Below are 23,277 nucleotides of genomic sequence, written 5' to 3'. Positions count from 1 at the left end.
CAGCTTTCCGGTGCCAATCGGATGCAGAAGAAGGCATCTTTCAGATCTATTACTGAAAACCACTGGAATTTCTCAGAAACAGATGTTAACAGGGTATAGGGATTGGCTACGAGAGGGTAAATGTCTTTAGTTAACAAATTGACCGCCCGTAGATTTTGTACCAATCTGTATTTTCCGTTAGTTGTTGTTTTTTTTGTTTTTTTTGTTTTTTTACTGGAAAGATAGGTGTATTAAATTCTGATTCACATTCTTGTAATATTCCAAGAATTAGAAACTGTTTGATTAAAGGTGCTACCCCCCCCTTCTTGCTTCTAAACTGATTGAGTACTGTTTTACCTGTACTGGCTGTGCTCCTTCTTTGAGTTCTATTACTACTGGGGTTGCGGCTTTGGACAATCTGGGGGCCCAGTCTCCCATACCCAAAGGACTACTGCTTGTTCTATTTCATGAGGAATTGCTTCTGTTTCTACAGCAAATATCTGTGCCGCATTTTGTTCTGGAATCTCTAATTTGACCCTACCCTTTTTAAACACAATTGTGGCTTTTTTTTTTTTTTTTTTTTTTAGGGAAGACAACAAACCCCTCCCTAGTAAACATTCCGGGCTATTAGGCATGTAAAGAAATTGATGATCTAATTGCTTTCCTCTAAATTTAATATCCAGTGGACGCAAGAATGCCTTTTCCTCTGTTTGACTTGATAAGATCTCAACCTATGATAATCGTCCGCCGCGTTCGGATTCCATTCTGGGTTTTCCCTGTATGCTCCCGCTGACTGTTTCCAAATTAACAAATCATTAGGTGAAAAAAAGGAACTTTTACCATTACTCGCGTTCTTCTCTGCCCCAACCGCTTTGCGCAAAGGAGCCATTAACCTCGGAGGGGAGGGTGACACAGCCCTCCTTTGTTCCCGGTGTTTCTCCCGCTCCCTTTCCCCCCCTCTTGCACACAATGAGAGGTTCTAACACTTCAATTATTTCAATAAATAATTTGTTAGTAAATTAGTTCACATTTCTTACTAGTTGAACAACGCATTTCACTTTTAAGTTATTTTCATGAGGTTTACACATTTATACACACACCATATACAACAAATACACTGTTTAAAAGTGTTGATTGTTCTTGAAAAATCTTGGAAGCTTCTGAGAGCTCCTCAGTTGTTTACATTATCTTAACGCTTTATCGCTCCTGCACAGGGGACCCCCGCCCTGCTTCCTGCTCAGGCAAGGGACCCTTTCCCCCGCCACTTCGGCAGGGCTACGCCCCCCCCCTCCCGTGCCACCTCTAGCTCGGGGGACTTCTTTGCCCCCTCGCCGTTGCTGGTTGGGAGAAAGAAGTTGAAACTTTTGTGCTAGGTGGTTGAGGTCTCCTGGGCCCCCGCGTCCCGCGACTGGGACTCCCTCTGTCTGCTTTTTTTTTTTTTTTTTTTTTTTTTTTTTTAACAAGTCCCTCAGATGGCCGGGAACTCCCCGCCACTCTGTCTGCGCCGCTTAGCGCTGCGCCTGGACTCGCCGCGCGTGCTCACTCCGGCCGTCCCGGCGGGGCTCCCGCCGCCGGCCGCTCCGCACAACGCCGCACGGACTCCCCAGCCCGGGCCGCCGCCGACCCCCCTCTCCGCGGCCGCCGCCTGGCTCTTCCCAGCCTGCGGCACTCGCCGCCGTCTCTCTCACGCGGCCCAGCCACCCCGCGCCAGCCTCCGTCCGGCGCCGCCGCTTGCGGCACCCGCCCGGAGCGGGTCAGTCCCACCCGGGTCAGCGCCCCGGGCGCACACAAACGCCGCCTGTGCCCAGCGCTGTCCAGAGCGGCGCACACACACACACACACACGTCTGTGCCTAGCGTTGCCCGGACCGGCACACACACACCGCCTGTGCCCAGTGCTGTCCGGAGCGGCGCACCACATACAGCGCCGCGCCGCCTGTGCCCAGCGCCACCCGGACCGCCCTGTTGGCGGCCCGCTGCTCGCCACGGGCCTCCACCGGCCTTCCGGGCCAACCCCGCCGCTTACGGCAAAATGCTGGCTCAGCGCCGCTTTTCGCTGCGACTAATGAACTAGCTACCACAATTAACTCCTGCCGAATTCCACCCGGCGCCGCTTTTCGCCGCGACTAACCACAATCAATTCCTGCCGAATTCCACCCGGCGCCGCTTTTCGCCGCTTCTAACAATACGGTACTACAATCAATTCCTGCCGAATTTGCCTGTTTATGGCAAATGCTAGCTCGGCGCTAGCAACCTTTTCCACAATCAATCTTGCCGATTTCCCCCTTTCGACAAATGCTAGCTCGGCGCTGCTTTGCTGCGCTTTGCAGCTAGCAAACTTTTCCACAACAAATCTTGCCGATTTTCCCCTTTCGACAAGTGCTAGCTCAGTGCAGTTTTCTGCTTGCAACTTACTGGCTAGCGCCTAGGCTTCCCCAAATTCCTCTTTTTCGCCCAGCCCAGCGGGTATACACAGTCCCGTCTAACAGGTAGGCTTTCACCACCGATATTAGAATAAAGCACCTCCGGGCTTACCGCGTATGGTTGTCCGACGGGCGCGGGGTCGGTCACGGGTGGATGTCCTCCCCAGGAATTCACCTGGCCGCCGGCGTGGAGTAGATCAGCTCGTGAATCCGCCCCAGCGTCCCTCGGAGTCCCTTCGTGGTCGCCAAAACTGCTGCCCGTAATCCAAACACAAACTCACAGAGTGTCAGTTTATGCGGTGCTTTATTCAGGGCCCGGGGTTCCCTGTGGACTCCTGTCCCAAGACAGGTACCCAAAGACCCACATTTTGAACGCATCTTTTATACTATTTTCCAAGCAAGGTTACATGATTGGTTTTACATTTCACAGGAGACATAGTAGTTAAACATAAACTTGCATATCACTTTGATTATATTCAAGTATTAATCCATTTACCTAACTGTAAACATCGTATAATTAAATCCCACCACCAGATTACATCCTATCTCTAGTTGCAAATTTTTCTTGTCTCGGTTCTACTGACTTATTGTTTCTTTTGGTCATGCACAGCCTTAATGTCTAAGCAGTCCTAACTTAGCTCTGACATGCCCTGACTTGTTTCTGGCAGGGGTCTTTCCAGGCCTATGCTCCACACTGCAACAACTGCCACATGGGATTGGGGGGGAGGGGGGAAAACAACACCCTCCAGGGTATGTCAGAGAAAAAAAACAAAAATAAAAACTCGATTCCCCTTCCCTTCCCACACTGGGAAAGGAGAGAGGGAGTGGGGGGGTGGGGGGGGAGGAAAGGAAAAAAAATTAACAGCAATAAAACAGAAAGTTCTCCCAATGGAAGAAAACTCACGATCTTCAGTTGGTTAGAATTCACTTCAGGCAAAAACTGCAGCTGGCAATGGCTCAGGGCAAAGAGAGACAGCAGCAAGCTTCTTCTCCGAGGACGTGTCCTGCCGTCCCCAGCCACAGCCCACCGGCACACACACACCAGCCCCAGTCACACCCCCAGCCCACCAAAATTCCTCCTCCCCCCGTTGCCCCGGAGACGAGAGAAAAAAGTAAACTTTAGCTCCTTCATCTGCCCGTTTCCTAGGAGACTAATCTCTGGGCAATTAGTGGAGGGGCCGATTCTTTTGTTCACCTGATAGCTACCTGATGGCCTATACACACGACACACACAGTAGGGGGAAGGGAAAGAAAAAATTCCTTGTTAAAACCTGAACCATGACACTGGTGTTGCTCCTGGCTTGAGCGTGATGCTTACGGGTTCTTCTTGCTTGGACCTCCCAGGATATTTGCTAGCCCACACTAAAGGGATGACAGCATTCTCAACCTCTGGGGGGATCTCTCCGTGGTTCTCTTGTATGAAGAAGGCAGTTACCTCGATATATTTAGTGTCAGGGATAATAACTTTTATTCCCCCCCCCCGCCCTTACAGAATTTAATTTCAGCCTCCAACTTCTCTAATAAATCTCTACCCAATAAAGGCATGGGGGAATTTGGCATATAGAGGAATTGATGAGTTACCCAGTGTTTCCCTAATTTAGATTTCAAAGGTTTGAAGAAAGGTCTGGTTTCACTTATCCCTGTGGCACCAACTACAGTTACAGTATCATGACTCAGTTTCCCTTCCAAGGTGTTTAACACGGAATATGCAGCACCTGTATCAACTAAAAATTCCACATCTTCTCCCCCCAGCTTAGCTACAACCAGAGGTTCTGCTGGGGTAGAATTCTCCGGTCCCCTTCATGCATTCTGGTTTACAGTCAGTTGGGAGGTTGGAGGAGGGGCTGGAAATTCACTTCTCGTCTTGAAGTCTGCACAATCTCTTCTCCAATGCCCCTTCTTTTTACAAAAAGAGCATAGATCATTAGCCCTATCATGCTGGTAATTGGATCTATAATTTTCACAGTGGACATTGTGTTTGGGATGTTTTTGGTAGTCACCGTCCTGCTCCTGTTCCTTTGCCTTTTTGATCTCTATTTCGATAGACTGTCCAAGTTATATTTAATAAGTCACCAATATTCTTGTCCTCACCCACCTTCTGCAACTTTCTCCTTATATCATCTGCAGACTGGCCTATGAATAAATAGACTAAGTGCTTTTTCCCTGACTCTGATTCTATGTCTATGTCTGTGTACTTTCGTATGACCTCTTTTAGCCTGTTCTGAAAATCTGTAGGGGATTCATTTTTACCTTGTTTCACTTCGTACATCTTTGACCAATTAATTGCCTTTAGAACTCCCATGTTTAAGACCATAAACTACCCAGTCCTGATAGTGTTTCAATGCTTCCCTTTTTTCTGGTATATTGGGGTCCCACTTGGGGTCCTCTAAGGGGAACACATTTTTTAGTTCTCCTGGAATCTGCCCAGATGTTATGAACGACTCAATTGTATTCTGGGCAACTCTCTTGACCATGTCTATCTCAGTGGGATCTAATAATGTTTCCAGTATTGCCTCCAAGTCATCCCAATCTGGATTTTGTGTTTTTATTAGCTCTCTTCACATAGCTAGCCACTCTGTCTGGGTTATCCCTATATGCTCCAACTGAAGCCTTTCACTGCTGCAATTCAGTTAGAGAAAAAGGAACTTTTATCGAAACTGGACCCTGGTTGCTCATGGTCTACCTTAAGGGGGTTTCTACTGAAGGTTTTTCTTTTTGTGCTCTTTTTCTACTAGCCACGGGGCTGGGGTCTGACAGAGTTTCCCATTCTCTTCTTCCCTTTGGTCTTACTACAAGTGGTTTCTCTTCCCCTTCCCCCGAACTATCGTTTGATTCATCCTCAGAAACTTCTGTGCCTATATCAGTAAAATCACTATCCGGAGTCTTAATGTTTGCGCTCGAGGAGTCAAAAGGGGGGAGGCCCCGCCTTTGCCTCCTGTCGGTAGCCGAGACTGATTTCCTTCTCTTTAATCTGCCCCTCCCCCGATGATGTGCCTCCAAGTCCTGGTTCCCCCCTTCTGCAGGAGGATCGGGCGGTGCCGACGGGGTGTGGGGGGGGTTCGTCTCCACCCCTCATGGCAGAACTAGAGGGTCTCATGTCAACCAGGGCGGGAACCCCGGCTGCAGACACCGCCCCTGCTACTCCTCCCTCAGTCTTGAGGTCTGAGCCTCCTGTTCCCACGCCAACTGCGCCTGCTCTGCCTGGAGGGGCCCCGGCAAGAGCCGCAGCCCCCCTGCCATCACCAGTAGGCCAGCGGTCTTGCCAGAACGACCCCAGAGCCCTGGAGGGCCTGCGCCACCGCATCACCAGTGAACCGGCGCTCCAGCCAGGCTAGGGGCTGCCCCGACCGGTTGGAACAGCTGAAGTTGACCCTGCAGGTCCTGGAGCACTAACAGCAGTTCCCAGGACCCCCGCTTCGCCCAGAGCGGCCCTAGCTCATCCCGCCACTGCTGCCAGGATCACCAAAGCAACCGGACCCGGCATCGCAGATCCAGCCGGCCTTGCCGAGCTGGCAGGACCTACGCCCCCCTACACCTAGCGGACCTGACCCAGGAGGGGTCCTGGGCTTGTTATTCTCATATCTGGGGGAATTAAAAGGTCCACATCTTCATTTCCAGGGCTTTCAATATTGACCTGACTGATAGGATCACGCTTAACGGTTGTCCTGGCTCTGCAATGGTTTGCATGGACACAGTGCTGGTTGTTTCCTTTTCCCTCTGGCTCAGCTGCAGTTTGTGTGGACCAGGTGTCTGTTTATTTGTTCCTTTTCTCCTCCTCCCGAGGGTGCTGTATCATACCAAGCAGGGTCCGGTAGGCAGTAGCCAGGGCCCAGAATGTTGTTGTAAGTTGCCTATCTCTGGAGCTGTCAGAGCATTTTCCCTTCACATATCTTATTACTCTAACAGGGTCCTGCAGTTGTTCAGGGGTGAATTTCCAGATCATTGGAGAAGTTCTCCAAATGTCCTCCCACTTCCCATGCCACTCAGCATTACCCACTCCCAGGGCAGGCCTCCAGACAACTTCCCTAGAAGGCCCTGTTCTGACTCTAAGCATGGTATAGACAGTGCAGAGGAAACATAGCAAAACTAACAACAAAATTATGCTGTCCTTAACATCAAGAGCAAGCCCTATATTTTCAAAAACTGTTGTAGCAGGTCTGAAGGAGGAGAAGGAGGTGAAACGTTGGAAAAAACCATTCTCTCCTGTTCCCCCTACTGGCTGGGTGCGATTAGTAATGAGGCCCCAGAGGTAGCAACCCATACCAGGACAGGTAAACTTCCCTCTCAGTTCACGTACGTGGGCTTCCAGGTCAAAGGTGGGTTCACCATCCCACTTCCTCATGTCTTCCTCTGGTCATGCAGAAAAAAACAGAGTTCATCACATTGCATGAGCCTGGGGCTTCCTTTCCTTCTTACCAGGGCAAGAGGTGAATGACTTCTTGACCCACTCTTGACAGCCATAGCGATAAGGAGAGACAGAGATTTTCCTCAAGGTTTTGAAGCCAGGAAGACAACAGTTTGTGTGTCCATATCCAGACCAATATGTTGTTGCCAATATGTTAGAATATGATGCAGGGACACTTTGAATCACCCTAATTAACATGTCCCATGTGCACAGGACATCCTTTGGATCTTTGGAGACCTTGTCATTGTCTAGATCACTATAGATGACTTCCAACTCTGCTAATTCTCTCAAGTATTGGATACCTTCATCCACAGTAGTATGCTTTCCTGGGGAGTTCACAAGATCTTCCTTAAATGGATATTTTGCCCTCACACTTTAGAGGAGCTGTCTCCAGAGACAGTAAGTTGCTGCATCTTCCAACTCCTCTCTTAATTCCCTGGTTTCTAGCAAGGGATCCCAGCTGCTGGACTTGCTTACTTTCCAGTTTCTGACCTTTGACCCTGCCATCTTAGCATCAGAGCAACCAGGCAGAAATAGACTCATCTGGTTGGAAGTTGTAATCTTTCTGCATGTCTCAAAGTTCCGATGAGTTCCCCTCCTCAGCAGGAGAAAATAAATGTAAAAAGAACTCATGGATCATAGAATCATAGAACGGTTTCCCCTGCAACATTACAGGCTGGGGGAAGAGTGGATGGAAAGTTGCTCAGTGAAAAAGGACCTGGGGATGTTGGTCACCAAGAACTGAACGTGAGCCAGTGTGTGCCCAGGTGGGCAAGAAGGCCAATGGCATCCTGGCTTGGATCAGAAATAGTGTGGCCAGAAGGACCATGGAAGTGATTATCCCCCTGTGCTAGGCACTGGTGAGGCCACACCGTGAGTGCTGTGTCCAGTTCTGGGCCCCTTGATTCAGGAAGCACACTGAGGGGCTGGAGCAGGTCCAGAGAAGGGCAATGAAACTGGTGAAGGGTCTAAAGGGTAAGTCCTATGAGGAACGGTTGAAGGAGCTGGGGGTGTTTAGCCTGGAGAAGAGAAGGCTCAGGGGTGACCTTATCGGTCTCTATGACTCCCTGAAAGGAGGTTGTAGCCAGGTGGAGGTCAGCCTCTTCCCCCAGGCAACTAGTGACAGGATAAGAGGACATAGTCTTAAGCTGCACCAGAGGAGGTTTAGGTTGGACATAAGGAAGAAATTTTTCACAGAAAGGGTGATTACATATTACAGAGTCACAGAATATACTGAGTTGGAAGGGACCCACAAAGATCATTGAATCCAACTCCTGACCCTGCGCAGGATCATCCCCAAGAGTCACACCATGTGCCCAAGCGTATTGTCCAAACGCTTCTTGAACTCTGGCAGGCTTGGTGCTACGACCACTGCCCTGGGGAGCCTGTTCCAGTGCCCAACCACCCTCTGGATGAAGAGTCTTCTGCTAATATCTAACCTAAACCTCCCCTGACACAACTTCAGGTCATTCTTTTGGGTCCTGTCACTGATCTCACAGAGAAGAGATCAGTGCCTGTCCTTCCTCTTCCTCTCACAAGGAAATTGCAGACTGCAATGAGGTCTCCCCTCAGTGTCCTCCAGGTTGAACAGACCAAGTGCCCTCAGCTGGTCCTCATACGGCTTCCCCTCAAGGCCCTTCCTTCACCATCTTTGTTGCCCTCCTTTGGATGCTCTCTTATGGTTTAATATCTTTATTATATTGCAGTGCCCTAAACTGCACACAATATTCAAGGTGAGGTTGCCCCAGTGCAGAGCAGAGTGGGACAATCCCCTCCCTCAACTGGCTGGTGATGCTTTGCCTGATGTCCCCCAGGACATGGTCCTCCTGGCTGCCAGGGCACTGCTGACTCATATTCAACTTGCCATCGGCCAGGACCCCCAGGTCCCTTTCTGCATCATGAGCTGTCCAGGGAGGTGGTGGAATCACTGTCTCTGGAGGCGTTTAAGGAAAGACTGGACATGGCACTTAGTGGCACTTAGTTGACATGGTGGTTCGGTCATAGGTTGGATCTCAGAGTTCTTTTCCGACCTAATTGATTCTGTGATTCTGTTTGGGTTGGAAGGTGTTACCTAAAATCAAAGAAATAATTCTCTGGACAATTTTGAGTATAGAAAGGTAGAAAGAAGTTCTTTAATTAAGGCACCTGTCGGGGCCTTAGCAATTCTGCATGATTATTCTGAGTTCTGAAAAGGTCAGGAGGTAACGGTAAGATAAATAAGAAACGACTTGCTGCTGCAGGAATGCAGGAGTCAGTAGAAACAGGATGGGAAAAACAGTGATAATGGAAACGGTATGCAAATGTGGTCTTCAAAACCACAAATCGGTGGGTTACCCAGGGCGCGTGGACAGCACGTGCTGACCAATCGCGATGGCGTGCTGTGCTCGTGTTCGCGTGGATGGGACTCAGAATAATATAAATTGTACAGCTTAACAATAATAAAACTGGATTTGAACTTGCATCTTGTGGATGTGTGTGTGGTTCTCTCCCGCTCGCTTGCCTGCCTGCAGCAGGCACCTGTATCAGGGATTGTTGATATTTTTTGGTCTGTGTTTGGCCCAGCCATCTGCGAAAGTTTTGTTCTTTGTCTGCCAAGTTCACTGATAAACAGGAGCTTTGTCCTTGGAGAGACAGTTTCTTGTATGAACTGTTTTAATTGGTATTCTGTGATTGGCTCATTGTCTGTAGAGGACATTTGAAGGAGAAACTGAAGAGGAGAAGATGAAGTAAAGCCCCCAGACCCAAATAGATAAGACCCCTTGAGTGAAACTGTGCATATGAGAGGGGAATTCCAAAGTTCTCATGCATGTGTTGAAGGGGTACACTTACATAACGGGGGGAGGGACCAAAGGCCTCTGGTTGGGCGGTGCTGGTCACACCGGTCCAGGTAGACATCACTGGTTAATTGGATAAAAAATGCAGGTGGTTTGTGCTCGGTGGCTCTCAAGCTTCACATGAAGGACAACATTGCCTTTTGCAGGGACGCCGCTATCTTTGTGAGCCTGCTGACCCTCCGAGGATGAAGCCTCTGCTATGGGGAATTCTGGTTATCCTGGGGTTGGTAAGACAACCTTGTAAAACACACCTGCGTGAGTGGGGGTTTCACTGAGGGCTTGGTTTACTCCTCTCCTTTCCTGTCTCTCAGGTTCCTGTTTACTTGGCCACTTTTTGTAATAAATATTGGGTTTATTGTTGAACTCTCAGCAGTGTCTTGGTTTTCAATCTCGGCATCCCTTTGAACTCACCCCTTTACAGGCACCTTAGGTGCACAAAGGTATATTGCACCCCCACTGTATAGGCCTTTAGAATTTTTATAACACCATCTAATTATAATATTTGGACCTTACCTCATTGGCTACATCCAGCCCCCAAAACCAAACCACCCATCTCCCCTTTTCCCTGCTTCAGATGAAACCAGACCCCCCCGGCTGGGCAATGGGGTCGCATGGGCAGCCACTGCAGCCCTAGGTCAGAAAGTTAGAAGTCTCTTGGCTCATCCACTTTTTCTGGAGCCACACCTCCTGAATTTGAGTCTGTGGTCCTAAAATGACCACCGTTTTCTCTTCATCTTCCTCTTCCTCATCTTCTTTGTCCTCCTTGGAATGGCTTTGAGGTTTCTGAGTCTTGTGAGTAGTTTTGGTTATATCAAGTAATGTGCCTTTTATGTCTCTATTCTGGGTACATTTTCTACAGATAAAATGTTCTTTACCTTGCTACAATCTTTGTCCATTGGAATTATTGACAATAAATATTAAACAACATTTTCAGAAATCTTGTACAAACGTGCTTAGCTAAAAGTGCTATACTAAAATCTATATAATATAGAGTTTAAGGCATCAAAGGGACCTTAAAGATCTGTCCCAGGTTGGACTTGGCTCCCAGCCAAGTACCCGGACTCCAGGGACAAAACCTTCCCCCTCCCTCTCCCTCTCTCCCAGCTGACCGAAAAGATCACGAAAAAGAAATCAAAAGAAGCCAAACCAAACTGAATTCAAGTGAAACATTTATATATAGAGAGAGAATTATATACACTATTACACCCACAGGGAACCTCCCAAAAGGGAAAAGGGAAGGGAAAGGGAAAAGGGAAAAAGGGATAAAAAGGGATACAAAGCAAATACTTCCCTCAAGAGAAACAGCAAACCGCACCACACAGCCTCCGACACTATCTGCCTCTCAAGGCCGAGTAGGTGCACTAGGCCTCCCTCCCTCGCCCGGGCAGAGCAACAGTAAAGCTACCTTCGCCTTCTGTCCGCCAGAAGAAAGAGCGAGAGCTTCCTCTCTCTTCTTATTTATACTCTTGTTTACGTAAAAATCGTATGGAATACTGGGAACATGGCCTTGGTTCCTTGGTTACAACCTGGTCACCAAGGAAGGCCTAGACTCAAAACCACTGCAAGATCATATAGTTCCAACCTCCCACTATGGATAGGAACACTTTCCACTAGACCAGGTTGCTCAGGCCCCATCCAGCCTGGCCTTGAACACTTCCAGGGATAGGGTACCCACAGTTTCTTTGGGCAACTTGTGCCAGGGCCTCACCACCCTCAGAGTAAAGAATGTTTTTCTAATATCTAATCTAAACCTACTCTTTTTCAGTTTGAAGCCATTCCCCCTTGTCCTGTCACTTCAGGTCCTTGTAAATAGTCCCTCTCTGTGGGAACAAGTTAAGCCAGCAGCACCTGCGTTCAGTTAATTAGGATCAAAAAGGAGTGTTTTGGCCTTGACTGGTGTTTTTGATAAAGAGAGTGCTGTGTTCTCAAAGCAAACACCACTTTGAATGGTCTGCATGATAGTGTGTGTTTTTCTCTTGTGGCTGAACACAGCCACCACATGATGTGAGGTGAATGTGTGGGATCAAGGTACTGGTTTAGGACTATCCTGGGAATTTCAGTTAACTAAAAGACAAACACCAGATGCTGTTACAAGACAATATGAATAAAAGGGGAATGCCAGAAAGATGGGTGGACAAGTCCCAAAATTGAACGCTGTGTGTGTGCAGCCTCATTCCTTTCAGCGCCCATATTTGTCATACCTCTCCATCTTTCTTGTAGGCTCCCTTCAGGTACTGGAAGGCCACAATTAAGTCACCCTGGAGTCTTCTCTTCTCCAGACTGAACAACCCCAACTTTTTCAGCCTTTCCTCATAGGAGAGGTGCTTCTTTCCTCTAATCATCTTGGTGGCCTCCTCTGGACTTGCTTCAACAGGTCTATGTCCTTCCTGTGCTGGGACCCCAGAGCTGGAGGCAGCACTGCAGGTGGGGTCTCACCAGAGCATAGCAGAGGGGTAGAATGCCCCTCACCTGCTGCTCACACTGCTTTTAATGCAACCCAGGACATGGTTGGTTCCAGGGCTGTGAGCATACACGGCTGGGGCACCCCCAAGTCCTTCTGGACAGGGCTGTTCTTTCCCAGCCTGAATTGATACTGAGGGTTGTCCCGACCCAGGTGCAGCACCAGCACTTGGTCTTATTAAACCACATGAGATTCCCATGGGCCACTTCTCGAGCTTCTCCAGGTCCCTCTGGATGGCGTCGTCCTTCAGGTGTGTCACTGCACACTAAGCTTGGTGTCATCTGCAAACTTGCTGAGGGTGCACTCAATCCCTTTGTGTCATTAATGAAGATATTAAATAACACTGGTCCCAATACAGATCCCTGAGGGGGATGGTCACTGATGTCTATCAGGACTCTGAATCATTGACCACAACCCTCTGGATGCTACCATCCAACCACTTCCTTATCCATCTTACAGTCCACTCATCAAATCCATCTCTCTCCAATTTAGAGAGAAGGATGTTGTGGGGGACCATGTCAAAGGCTTTGCAGAAGTCCGGATAAATGACATCTGTAGCCCTTCCCTCATCCACTGATGGAGTCACTCCATCACAGAAGGTCACTGGGTTGGTCAGGCAGGACTTGCCCCTGGTGAAGCTGTCTTGGTTGTCCCAAATCACCTCCCTGTCCTCCATGTGCCTCAGCATAGCTTCTAGAAGGATCTGTTCCATGATTTTCCCAGGCACAGAGGCATGTCAGTATTACATCTGTGATTTTGCCCTAGCTGCTGGTTTAGCAGCAAGACATCTGCTCTCTCCCTTGATTTTCAGCTGCTGTGTGGCTTATCAGCTACAAGGTACCATTGAGTTCCCTCCCTTGCAAGAATTTCAACAGACCCTGCCTGTGGTGTCTCCACTCCACTGCACCCTCTGTTTAGGATGGGGGAGGTCAGTCATGCTGACCACATTCCGTCCAGGGAGTGGCAACCGCATTTCCCTCTGTAATCTCCATACTAACTTCTGTTAGAGTGTGAATATAACTTCTCAGTTTTCTCTATTTTTACCCCCAGTCATTTTCCCACATGAAGTTAAATAAATTTTTAATTAACTTGATTTATTTATTTGTGGTTTGTCAATGAGTATTTATTTCAGATCAATTAAAGACTAAATAACTTCTGTAAGTAATGCAAGTTTCAAAGACAATTTACGAGCATTTTATTGTAGGCAGCCTTGTCAAACAATTCATGAGGAACAAATGAAGAGACTAGGTTTGTCTCTTTTCTTGTTTGCTACTTAAATTTTTCACCATTTATTTGGAGGAACTGATTAGTGTCTATGAGGTTTTATTTGCTTTGTAGAAAAGATTCCTTTTTAATATTTGACTTTTAATCACACAAATTACAATATGCACTCAATTTCCTGAATGATAAACTACTGTGGACCTGCAGAAGGAGTAATGATTCGTGATGCTGAAGTTTTTCTGTGATGGAGTAAGATCATTTCAAGGAATCAGAGACAATGGAAGATGAGTTTGTAAATTCCATGTGAAGTCATCTTCATGGATGTTTTTGGATGAGGAAAAAATATACCCACAGGTTGCTTTGATTGCAGAAAACAGAAATCTTTGGATTCAGCGATACAGATTACCAAATAGAATTTACTTCTATTTTTCTCCTTTAACCCCTGTCTTTTTTAAAAAGCTCAAAAAAGCAGTTAAGTGCTCAGTTACAGTGAAAAGATATGGAAGTTGATTGCTCCCCTTTTCCACATTTAAAAAAATAGCTTTTTTTTAGTTTTGTGTCAAGCATAAAGCTTCTACAAGCAATATAATGAGTACTTAAGAATAATATTTTGCAAGAATTTAGACAAATGTTGATGTCCTTATTCATGCATTGGTGTCTACCTGTACCTGCTGAATAAAAAATAATGTTTCAACTATTTTAAAAAGCTGATTTGACCATTTCAGTATTCATAACATTTACCTGATAGTTTTCCGTTTAACTGAAATTCAAATTTAGAGAACATAGTTATTATGTACATGCCACAGCTATTCTGCTGCTCAGGGATGCTGGGAAGAAGTAAACTGCATAACCTGAAAGGAAGACAATATGTTCCTAGAGGCCTTCCCAGTTAAGAGAACCAGGGTAGCAAGCAACAATGTCGTATTTCTAAAGGACCAAGGTGAGACAGAGTGTAGAAGAGAAAAAGTAGTCTTTTGAAACATGGTCTTTAGTAGAAACAAAAGTTTGGAGATGATTGAAATTTACTAGAGCCTTCTTGCCCATAGGCTCAATTAGAGATAAGCCTGAGACCCCTCTGCAATGAATCCCATGGCAGAGGAGAAGTAAGATGAAGCAAGCAGCATCCACTGCAGCTACATCACCAGCACCATGCATTTGGGCCGCATTACCTAAGGTGATGCCCTGGTTTCAGCTGGGATAGGGTTCATTTCTTCTCAGTAGCTGGCACAGTGCTGTGGTTTGGATTCAGGATGACAATAATGCTGATAACACACTAATGTTTGGTTGTTGCTGAGCAGTGCTTACCTTGAGTCAAGGGTGTCTTGGTTTTATTGACAATGTGTGCCAGGAGGCAGCACCTCCAATGGAATAGAAACCCCTCCCTCTGAATTAAAAAATTTTGAAATTATGAGGTTTTCGAGTGAAGTATAAAAATGAATAACAGTTTTATGAAAGACAGAGAAGAAAACAGAGCAAAATAAAAACCAATAACAGGGAAAATATCACCTAAGACTACTCCTTAAGTTCTATGTCGTCGAGACAGCAGTGCGATCCCAGCACGGTCCCATGGTCATGATGTAGCCAGGTCAAAGCCATGGTTGCGCAAGTGGGTGACATGTAAAGAAGTTCACAGAGGGGAGCTCCCAAGTCCCCCCAGCACAGCTGCAGTGGTGGCAGCAGCATCAAGGCAACATGATCAAAAAGCAGCAGTGGGACAGCTCCGGGCAGAGATGACACTGGTCCTGTGGGTGCCGTGCAGCGCTGAGGTGGTGCAGTCAAAAAGTGGTGGCAGAGGCAGTGGTGGCAGTGGCTCCAGCAGTCAGAGCAGTCAAATGGGACTGTTGATGGGTGAGTGAGTCTTGCTGACCACTCCTTGGCTCTCCAGTTCATGAATCATCTTGTGGATGGGAATTGAGTCTCGATTGGTTGAGTACTGCTGGCAATGCACTGTCGTGGTGGCAATCGGTACTTGATGTTCTTCTACCTTCAAGAGTCCTACAACAGAAGGATTTTCTGACAGAGCAGGCAAAGTGTTCAATCCTTTCTGTCTCCACAGAAGCAATTCCAAAGGCCCATCAATGTCTGTCTAAGTTTACTGAGAAAGAAGTGTTTGCTAAGGAGGGCGAGATTTGAGGAAAACCAAGCTCCCCCCTCTAAGCAATTGTAACACCGAAATTAAGAGGCTGAAGAAAGAAAAAATAACAGTATTTTATTAAAGAATATATGTCTACAGGTAAACACAACAAAAGAAAAACAACAATCTTGCACCCAAATTCCCACCAAAACCCGTTCTTTTTGCCTTTTGGCACAGTTCTAACCATGACCAGCAGGGGGCATTTCTGGGCTCTGGCAGCCACCACATGGGCCCCAGTATGTGGGAGGCAGCTGGACAGGGACCCCCCACTGAAGGGGGAAAGGACAAGGGGGAAAGGTAATCTTCCTGTGGACTCACACTGTTGTGAGAAACAGAGTCTTGAAATATTCCCCAATTTGTGAGAAACAGAGTCTCGGGAATCAGTTTTCAAATTGGAATTTATTATATGGTAAAAGCAAACAACATGCTGGGCTACAGAAAGATTCTGTGTGTCTGATACAGTATTTGACTAATATTTATTCTAGCTACTTCATGCATATTTATTACATCATATACATATACATTTACCATATGTTTATTTTCAGAACTAGAGCTAGGTTGTTATCTGTACAATAGTGATAGTTTTCTTATAATTCATACATTCTTAGACAACAAGGCGCCTAAAACACCATCAATTTAACAGAATTCTATAATTCATTTTAGGAAAGCAGAGATGGTTTATGGCTTTTGACCTTGATTGTTATAGGTTACCAGCGATGCCTGAAATAAATTAAAGAGGCCAATTTACAATAAAAAGTAAATTTATTAGCAAACGGTAGATAAGCAATTCAGCGTGCTGGGGGAGCCGTTTAGAACAGAAGAAAGTTCTCTTGCGACTCGCCACCCCCAAATTCTCAAACTTCCCTTTTGTACCTTCCCGGCTCCCGTCTTCAGGTTTTTACACATGCACGGTGCTTAGGTTCTTATTTATACATAGTCCGGGGCTGTGTTTTCTGCACATGCTCAGTAACGAAGTTTTTCCCCATACATGTTCCCAGGCTGTGTTCTCGGCGTACGTGGGTCGGGGTCTCGTTTGTGGGCTGGGGTTTCCGTGATGAAGGCTTTAGTCTTCCTCTGTGTCCGCAAAATGACCTCGTGCTTGGAACATGCGTATTTAGTAGGTATTTTCCTCCCTTTCCAGGTTTATCAGTACTCATTTATCATTTTGACTCCTTGTTAAAGGAGCACATCCGTGCCTCAGGCTTGTCGGCTGAGTTCTGCTAGTTGTGTTAACAGAATGTAGTTAATTTATTACAGTCCGAGGCGCCAGGCTGCCTCCCTTTACAAACGGCAGCTGCTTAGAGGCATCTAGCAGCTAAGTGGTAATACACACGGAAGTCACACATCAATGCCCTGAAGTTTCACTAAGCCTAACCAAAATCTCTTCAAAGTATACTCAGTTTATTACATTGATGACCTTACAAATGGTCTGCTTTATTTCTTTATGGGGGTGCAATTAAGTTTTACAATCTGTTTGTTTTATTCTTTTATTGACACGAATTTATGGCTATGTATATCACACTGTCAAAGGCTGTGGCTGGAACTGCCCTTCCTTGTGAATGGATATAAGCTTCCTCTGGCACAGAAAGAGGAGGAGGAGGGAAGAAAAGCAACCTTTCCCCTCAGAAATCCCTCTGCATATTGTTACTTGCTTCTCCAATTAAATCCCAGGCAGTCCAGGCAGTGGGCAGAAAAGGGTGTGAGGGAATGGAGGCAAACCGGGGCCAAAAGCAGCCAGGTGACCTGGCTGAGAGCAAAAACCCCGACCCCAGAGCTCTCCTCCCTAACACCCCCTCCCCTTCCCCCGAGTTCCACCCAGAAACCCAGTACCTCCCCCTCGAGGGAAAAAACCCTCAAACCTGAGTTCTCCCTACCCCCCACCCCCACCCTGACCTCGGGTAGAGGGAAACAAAAGAGTCCTGCTTCTTGCTTAGGAGTCGTTTAGCATATCAATAAGACAGTCATTAAGGTCTAAGCCAAGCAAACACTAAAACCCGAAAAACTCATCCCCACCCTAGACAAGCGGTTGGTGTGAAAAAATTCACCAGAAGCTAATGAGAAAGGAAAAGAAACTATAACAATGTCCTTTTGGGTCTTTGAAGTACCTGTTTGTAGCAGTGGTATTAATATAATAAATAAAGGGTCCTTGGGACCGGACACTAACCCCAACGCGGTGTGTAAAAATGCAATGCTTTATTGAAAGAGACAAGGGCTTATATAGTAGTTTCAAATGGTGACACATCACAACACATGTGACCTTTTCAACCAATCCTATACAAGCATTCAATTGCACATGTGTGATAGAGTACTTAAAGACTACAACTCCCAGGATGCTTTGCTAGCACCCATCCTGTAACCAGAAACCCCACACCTGTTCCTGAGATAGTCAACGCCCAGGATGCTTGTGCATCTGGACCAGTCATGATGGGGTGTCTCTGCCAGTCTTTCCTGGTCAAACTCACTTCATCTTCTAACACCATCAGCTCTTAAGAACCCCCTTGTCACCCCAGAAATGGAAATAGACTCCGACCCCATCTGTCCTGATAGCATTAAACTACATTGAGCACCAGTGTCAACCAAAGCTTTGAATTCATGTAGTTCTGATGTGCCAGGCCATTGGATCCACACAGTCCAGTAGACCCCATTGTCCCCTTCCTCCCCTGGCTGGAGGCAGGACCTCTCTAATCTTAGCTGCTCCTACCTTCCTGTGAATATGTCTGGGAGGTACCTTCTAGTGGGTCAGAAGGGTCATAGTCCTGTCTGTTTTGCCTTGACACTTGCCCACAGGAAACTGGCACTGCACTCACCCTTACTGACTTCCCTTTTGCATTTGCTTTCTCCTTCGTTTCCTGTACTTGGGCTGCTAGGACATGGGTAGGTTTCCTGTCCCACCAACTCATGTCTTCTTCATGCTTAAGTAGGAAGTACCACAAATTGGTTTGTGGGGAGCATTCCCTCCCCCCAGATGGGGGGTGTCTGTTTCTGACCTTGGGAGCTATGGTTCACACTGGTGTGAGAAAAATCTCTCTTTAAATTTACGACCATGGCAGAAAAAAACCCCACAGAACAAAGAAAATAATAATAATAATAATAATGATAATAATACTACAAGTAGGAAACTTAAATTACAACATGTGTTGGGTGCTCAAGTCTCTAAATTTCAAAGAACATACCTCCCAATTCAAAATCCCCGCCTTTTAAACATTCCTAAGGTCCAACCCTGTTTTTTGTCACGGTGGGGTGTTTCTCCTCCTCGGACTGACTTCCCTGTGCCTCCTCTCATGCCAGGGGCGGAGTTTCATGGCCAGTCATGTGGCATAGGGCTGGGTCAGCTGTATTTCCAGTTAGTATGCAATTCCCTATTCCCGCACACCCAATCCCTGGCATACATTTCAAGACTGAACTGTATGCCTTACAACTTTTGAGGAATGCCTATAGGTTAGTAATAAGAATAATCTTTTGTTAGTACTCTTTGTCTATTTTATTTACTTGTAATAAAACTGGTTCTTTTATTTCTCACACTGGTGCCACATGAAAACTGTTAATCTTCTCTTTAAGTTTTTGGTGACTGTCTTTGATTCTGTTGGCAATCTCTTCTTTGAAATTCCAGAAGTCCTCAACCAGCTTTTCCACAGAAGCAACTTGGGTTCAGGATGAGCGTGAACAGTATTTTCATATTCCCACAGCTTCCTTGTGTAATAAATATGGGTTATAATTCGTGTCAAATGGGTGAATGTAACACAGGACGGGAGGAAAACAAATGGATTGTAAAACTTAATTGCATCCCCATAATGACATAAAACAGACCTTCCCTGTCCTTCTAGCCAAGAATTATGTCCAAACCAGATCAGGTCAAATAGCATGATGGTGCCTTATTTCGAAGGACATATGAATTTATAACTTAATGTAGAGATAACCAATTAGTCTAAACTGTGAAAATAAACATATGGTGAATACCTAGAATAGCAATGTAAATGTATATGCATGTCATGTAATTAATATGTATGGGATGTTTTGAAATAAAAAACGGACTTTTACCCTGTATCAAGTGTGGCAGACTCAGGAAGATTTCCTGTCTGTACACCCAGTGTTGTTTGCTTTTACCATATAATAAATTCCAATCTGAAAATTAATTATATCTCGAGACTCTTTTTCTCACAAATTTGGTGACCCCGGTGCAATAAACTCTTCATGTTCTACGGAGTTACTCAGTGCCTGAAACAGGTCAGTGTACCCTTGCTGATTTTAGCAGCCTGTTTCAAGCCTAATTCTCTGACAGGATCGGAGTAACATGCTGTCGTGGTTTTGTCTTGGTTTAATATACTTTTACACCCCCACATACAATTATTACTAGTTGAGAGAAGGTTTATGCAGACAAAAAGAGACTGAATTAAAAAAAATATGAGTATTTATTATTAACAAGCTAAAACTAAAGAATTATATCTACAATAATTTTACTTAAGTAAAAGGTATTATATATTTACAGAAGATACTTCTCTCCCCACCTCCCTTTATATCAGTCCAAGGAGGAGAAGCAGTCTTTTTCTGTTCTCAGAATTCCAGCTTTTTCTCTCTCCAGTAACTCTGCAGCACTTTCGTCGCAACTGGAACTTCTTTATCTCTCTCTTTGTGTTGGCCTCCAGGGCTGGGTCTACCCCTCTCTTGGGTTAAAACTGAAGGTTGAGGGTTACCCAGGTTCTGAAGGGTCTCCTTCCATAGGCTTGCAAGGGGACACTTGCTTACTATGGATCTTCTTCCATAGGGTTACAGGGGATAATGGTTTAAGAGTTCACCCCTGTTTCCCTATGGAGGTCTCTCCCCATGGGAGAATAGTCCTTGATTGACTTCTCGGCATGGGTCTAGTCTGGATCTCTTACTCGGATCTCAATATCCTACCTGAGCCGTTTTCTGCTCCAGCGTAGGTTCTCTCAGGGTTACAAATTTCTAGCACCAGCAGCATGGATCCCACACATGGATCCCAATATCCCTACCCGAACCTTTTTCTGTTTCAGCGTAGGTCTTCTCAGGGTCACAAATCTTTAGTACTAGCAGCATGGATCTCTCACTGAGATCCCAAGCTTATCTGAGCCGTCTCGCTCCAGTATAAGTATCATCCCCTTCGAGGGTTACAAAGTCTTTAACAGGACTCTGCCTCATCTGAATCGTTTTTACTCCAGCATAAGGCTTTCTTTTTCTGTGCATCCACAAGCTCTTCTGTGAGCCGCACGGAGGGTCTCTTCACCTCAACAAATTTCTACAGGTGGCAGGGTTTTATTTTTCAGTCTTTACCCTGCTGAAGGGAGGGAGAGCGAAAGGGAGAAAAACAGCAGCTCTCCCCCCTTCGAACTTTTCTTCTCTCTCCTGCGACTGCAGCTTTGACCTTGGAAGTTCTCTTATCTCATGGCTGGAATTCTTCTGCAGCGGTTTCTCGTCTAAGCAGTTCATCTTTTAAACCTTTTTTTTCTTCACTCTCTCACAAGAGAGAAGGGAGGCTTCAGTGCTGCACCTGCCCCCCCCGGCCCAAGCCAGGGAGGAGGGGGCCTTGGCCCTCCTCGGGCCCGCTACCTTCTCTCCTACATGGTTGTTGCTCCTAATTTCAACTGCGCCACAACCTTTCTCTTCCGTTTTCTTAAAGATGTAATTAGCAAAGGCGTCATTGAACTTTTTGATTGGTTTTTTGTCCAGAAAATCACCTGGACAAAACCATCCTCAGCCCCAAGGATGGGCTGGTGGGCAAAACCACGACACATGCTATATGGTAAAAGCAAGGATAAAACTCCCAGAGTGCTGCAGCAAAAGGCTAGTAATTTTTTGTGCACGAAGACCCGACTTAGAAAATGGACTGGTAAGTATAAATTGGTTGGGCGGAAAAAGAGATCAGAGTGGTGTATGAACGAGACGTGGCCCTGCCGCAACTCGAGTGTGGAGTCCTCATTACTGCTATTCCGTCTTCTCGAGAGAGACACGGCCAGGAACGTGACGAAACGCGTGAATTGTTAATTGGACCTCTGGGGTCGATGGAAAGATTTTTAAGAAGGGATCCCAGAGAGTCGGGGTAAGGCTTTAGAGGGGACTTCAGGAAACCACAGGGCAAGAGATCAGTTAAAAGGTCGGCCCCAAACAGGAAGGGAGCAGGTGGAAATTGCCAGATATACCCCCTAACAGTCCTTTAGGGGTAGCGATATCAAATTGGGAAAATATTAAAATTACAAAAAATAAGGATAAAGTAAAAATAATGTCCCAGTTTAAATGAGACAAAGGTCTTTTACTGAGGATGGGTTAGGAGAAAAGACCCAAACTTCTCTTTCTAAGCAATTATAAATCCAAAATTAAGAGACTCCGATTGAAGGAAAACAAATTATGGAAAAGGGAAAATAAGAGACTTTTATTAAATAGTATATGTGTATTAACAGAAACACGAGAAAAAAAAACAAGTAAACCAACCAAACAACACTCTTATACCCACAAATAACCCCTTCAGAAACAAAACCGATAAACCGGCAAAAGGTGAAGTAAACAGTTTTACTTTTGGTGCCTTTTGGTGCAATTCCAACCACAGTCAGCAGGTGGCGCTGTTCGATCACTGGAGGTGCAGAACTTGTATTATGCAGTGCCTGTCACCAGGTGGCGCTCTGGGATCCCTGGTCACTGCCACGTGGGATGGGGGAAAAAAAAAATACCCTCCAGGTATGTTGGAGGGAAGGAAAAAAAAAAAAAACCAAAAACCAAAAAAACTCGGTTCCCCTCCCCTTCCCACACTGGGAAAGGAGAGGGGAATGGGGGGGAAAGGGGTAAGGGAAAAAACCAGCAATAAAACAGAAAGTTCTCCCAATGGAAGAAAACTCACGAACTTCAGCTGGTTAGGATTCGCTTTAAGCAGGGCCTGCAACCAGCAACAGCTGAGCAGAGAGCAGCAGCAAACTCCCCTCCGACAGGAAGAAAAAAACCCAGGCAGCGTCTGCAGCCCACAGCAGGTCCTGAGCCCACCGACACACCAGCCTCTCCTCCCCACCTCCTTCTAGCCACACACTAGCCCCCCCAACTCCTCCCCCTTCGTTGTCAAGGAGACTAATCTCTCGGCCATTAGTGGACCAGGTAGATTCTTTTGTTCACCTGATAGCTACCTGATGGCCTAATACACAGAGTACACACGGCAGGGGGAAGGGAAAGAAAAATTCCTTGCTAAAATCAGAACTGTGAAATTATCCACCTCTAATTGTTTTTTCCTTTCCCATGCTACCATACATGTATCAAATTAATCTTTTTTGAACTCCATACATACATACATCATTCTAAACTATGTACATATTCACAAATACATTTAGATATAAATACGGAAACAGGTATTGCCTGTTTACCTTAAGATAATATCTCCTTGAGGTATGCACTGGGTTTCTCCATCTTCTTGCATCACTCACCATGTGCAACCAGGTCCTTGGGCAAAAACAATTCCACGAATGGATTTGCCTTTGCTTGAGGCAGGGTTAACCCAAACTGTTTTACCTAACATACCTCTCATGTGAATCACTGGGACCTTGTCCCCGTCTACAGTGTGAAGGTACTCTGATTGGGCAGGACCAGCTCGATTGACAGAGCCTCTAGTGTTGACTAACCATGTAGCCTGCGCTAGGTGCTGATCCCAGTGTTTGAAAGTCCCTCCACCTAATGCTTTCAGGGTAGTCTTCAACAGTCCATTGCACCGTTCAACTTTCCCGGCAGCTGCTGCATGGTATGGTATGTGATAGACCCACTCAATGCCATGCTCTTTCGCCCAGGTGGTAACTAAACTATTTTTGAAGTGTGTCCCATTATCTGACTCAA

This window comes from Myiozetetes cayanensis, unplaced genomic scaffold, assembly GCF_022539395.1.
Source record: "Myiozetetes cayanensis isolate MyiCay16 unplaced genomic scaffold, myiCay2020 scf64, whole genome shotgun sequence".
NCBI classification, from domain to species: Eukaryota; Metazoa; Chordata; class Aves; order Passeriformes; family Tyrannidae; genus Myiozetetes; species Myiozetetes cayanensis.
This window is presented reverse-complemented; position numbering follows the sequence as displayed.